This window comes from Lactuca serriola, chromosome 3, assembly GCF_051521515.1.
Source record: "Lactuca serriola cultivar US96UC23 chromosome 3, Lser_US96UC23_V15, whole genome shotgun sequence".
In the NCBI taxonomy this organism is placed as follows: Eukaryota; Viridiplantae; Streptophyta; class Magnoliopsida; order Asterales; family Asteraceae; genus Lactuca; species Lactuca serriola.
In genome coordinates this window covers 130,852,686-130,856,615 of record NC_136410.1, presented here as the reverse complement: position 1 = coordinate 130,856,615, position 3,930 = coordinate 130,852,686, and positions in this window count along the sequence as shown.

Sequence of the window (3,930 nt, the reverse complement as noted above, 5' to 3'; positions counted from 1 at the left end):
AAATCAATGTATTACAAAGTTAGACTGGACAAAATAGAAACCTTCATTGATTCTAAGGAACACAAATGTATGCTAAAAGATATTTTAGATGAGAATGATAGGTTGAAAATTAAGTCAGACACTATTCAATCATTTGACCAATCCAATGCCAAATTAACTTCCGATAATAAAATGGACTTCGAAAACACCTCTGAATTTGATGATGAAAGTGAGATGAGTGAAATCTCAGTAGAAGATGTGGTTGATTGTTATGAGTTTATGAAGAGCGAAACTGAGAATGAGAAACCCCAAATTTCTGAAAATTCGGTTGAATTCACTCGCCTGTGTAAAGATAAGAAACAGAAACTCAAGGAAAAGGCTATGGTTTATCAAAAGGTTCAAACTGTGCCAAATCAGGTTTATGCAGTTACAGGAGTCACTTCAAAGTAGATGTCAGAATTAAGAATCATGGTCGACAAAGATAATGCTGAAGGGTGCGACGACTACTTCTGGTCAACTCCTATTGATAATGCAGGCGAAACTGTAGGCTTGTCTGAGCAGACTTCTTGGAGGGTTGAAGGAAGATACGTTGTTGAACCCATAAACAAACCCTCGAGTTTTAACAAACCAAGCACGAGTGCAACCAAATAAATCCCTGAAGAACCAAAGGAAGAACCGAAAGTTCCATCCAAAACAACCGAAACTCAAAGAGAGAAGCCAAAGGCTAGCTTCAACATCCACAAATTGCAAAAGGAGCTAGCTGAACAGAAACGCTTAAGAAATCAAAGATATACAAAGAATCTAAATGAGCGAAAGAGTTACTGGAAATCTCAAAATCCCAACTATGTCCATCCTAAGAGAGCATCAACGGACAAAGGAAAGGAAAAACTAAAGGAAAATTTCAGTCCAAGTTCCTACTATTCCAAGTCTCAGAACCAAAAGTCTAGTTTTGGTCCGAACGTCACTCAGAACCGAAAGTCCACTTTCGGTTCCCAGACTAGTTTCGGTCCAGAACCCAATTTCGGTCCTAAACCCAGTTTCGGTCCCTGGTCAAGTTTCGGTTCCTCCAAGTCCCAAAGCAAAGCAAATTCTATGGAGGACATCAAAGGAAATGGAAAGATAACATCAGATTCTAAGTTCAATGATAAGAAATCATCAGCTATCCCTAGGAGTCAAAAGAAAAATCAAATACCATCTAACAAACCAAACAATGCACTAAAATTTAAACAAGAGAAAACTAAAATCAAAGTGTATACAATTAAAAGAAAAGATCAAACCACTTTAGTAAAAAGAACATATTTGGTTCATATTTCTACTGCAATTCCGTTTTCTGTGAACGACTCACAAGGACCCAAGTGACTTTGGGTTCGTAAATCTGCTTCACTTTGCAGGTAATCAGTGACAAGCAGTTCGATGATGAATGGTATATAGATTGTGGCTGCTCACGTCACATGACAGGAAGGAAGGAAGAACTGAGGGAGTTTCGGTCCCTGAAAGATGGTGGGTGTGTGAAGTATGGAAATTACTCTTATGGAACAATCAAGGGATACGGTATGATAACAATGGAGATTTCTCAATTCGAAAAGTGGCTTATGTAGAAGGATTGCAACATAACCTCATCATCGTGTCACAATTAGTTGTGGGAATAGGTCTGAAAGTATCATTTGATGATGAGGGCTCTGAGATAATTGAGAAACAATCCAAGAAGGTTTGGTTGAAATCTGAACACAAGGGAGAGATGTACCCTTTAAATCTCAACCCAATACGAGGAAAACCAACAATTTGTTTGTTGTCAAAGGCAACTACATATGAAATCTGGTTGTGGCATCGACGATTATCGCACCTGAACTTCAAAGACATTAATAAGTTGGTGCTTGGTGATCACGTACGAGGACTTCCTCTTCTGAAATCCGACAAGGAACATCTGTGTGCAGAGTGTGAGATGGGAAAACAAAGCAGAAAGAGCCATCCTACAAGAATCAATACAAAGATAATTGAAGTTCTTGAACTCTTACACATCGACTTTTGTGGACCTTCGGCTATAGAAAGCTTCGGTGGCAGTAAGTACATTCTTGTTATTGTAGATGACTTTTCACGCTTCACCTGTGTTTTCTTTCTTAAGTAGAAATCAGATGCAACTGCCAAGTTGAAGACATTCATCAAGCAAGTGGAAGTACAACTAAGGAAGACGGTAAGGAATATAAGAAGTGACAATGGTCTGGAATTCAAGAATAATGATTTTGAGAACTTTCTGGCTGACAAGGGAATAACTCACAATTTTTCGGCCCCATATACACCACAACAGAATGGGATTGTTGAAAGATGAAACCGTTCTTTATGTGAGGCAACCATAACCATGCTCAGTTTCGCTTCACTTCTGTTATACTTCTGGGCTGATGCTGTTGCTACCGCATGCTACACTCAGAATCGGTCCTTTCTAAACAAAAGATTCTCACTTACTCCATATGAGATCTTAAACAACCGAAAGCCAAATGTCAATTTTTTTCACATATTCGGTTCAAGGTGCTTTATTTTCAATTCTAAAGAGAACCGAAATAAGTTTGATGTCAAAGTCGATGAGGGAATTTTTCTGGGTTATTCACTAACATCAAAAGCATACAGAGTGTTGAACAAACGCTCAAAACGAATTGAAGAAACCTATTATGTCAACTTCGATGATAATTACATGAAGAAAGTTCAAAGTAGTGACAGTGACTTAGGAGAAATTTTTCCAGCATCTGGACAAGTCTCGGTTCCAATAGACAACCTGTTTGAAGAGTACATATGTCAGTTTGATGAACCAGAGAAGGCGGCACTCTCAGAAGCGAAAGCAACAGACAACAAAATTGATAATCTTAAAAGGATTATAGATGAAGCTGCCAAAGAGATGGAAAGTGAACTTCCTAAAGCTAAGGGTGATCCACTATCTGCTGACTCAAAGTTTCAGGGGGGGAGTTCAACTGCATCAGCAACAAACTCTGTAACTATTGAGGGGGAGAATCCCACTCCCACAGAGGATGCCAACAACTTTGATGCTGCCACAGATTACACTTTGCTAGTCAAGGGGGAGAAAGAGAATACAACTGACGAAGGTGATGATGATCAATCAGAATTTGAAGTAGAAGTAAACGTTGAATTAGACCCAACATATGATCTAACTTATCCTCCGTTAGTAAAATGGACCAAGGACCATCCCAAAGCACATATTATTGGTGAAACTTTAGAAAAAGTTCTTACTCGTTCTCAATTAAAAGCGAAACAAACTGCATTATTCTCTAAAGTTGAATTTTGTATGTTTAATTCGTTTGTTTCCAAGATTGAACCAAAAACTGTAAATGATGCACTTGATCATTCAGATTGGGTCCAAAAAATGCAACATGAACTTCATGAGTTCGAACGCAACCGCGTTTGGAGGCTGATTCCCACACCAAAGGATGCCTCTGTGGTTGGCTTGAAGTGCGTCTTTAGAAATAAGTTGGACAAGAAAGGGAATGTCATTCGCAACAGGCTCGGTTGGTAATCAAAGGTTATTGCCAAGGGGAAGGAATAGACTATGAGGAAACCTTCGCTCCTGCATCTACGTTGGAATTAGTTAGAATCTATTTAGCGTATCCTGCTCATAAAAACTTCGAAGTTTTCCCAATGGATGTCAAGTGTGCCTTTTTGAATGGAGAATTGGAAGAAACAGTTTATGTTGAGCAACCACCCGGGTTTGTGAACGCGAAATTCCCTAATCATTGCTATGTGCTGGATAAAGCAGTCTATGGATTAAAGCAAGCACCAAGAGCCTGGTATGAAACTTTAACTCACTTCTTAAAAATGTCAAGATTTAAACAAGGTTCGGTTGATCCAACCTTCTTTCGAAAGAAGGAAGGCGAACATCTTATGATTGTTCAAATTTATGTTGATGATATCATCTTCGGCTCTACGAATCCTAGCTTAACATCTGAA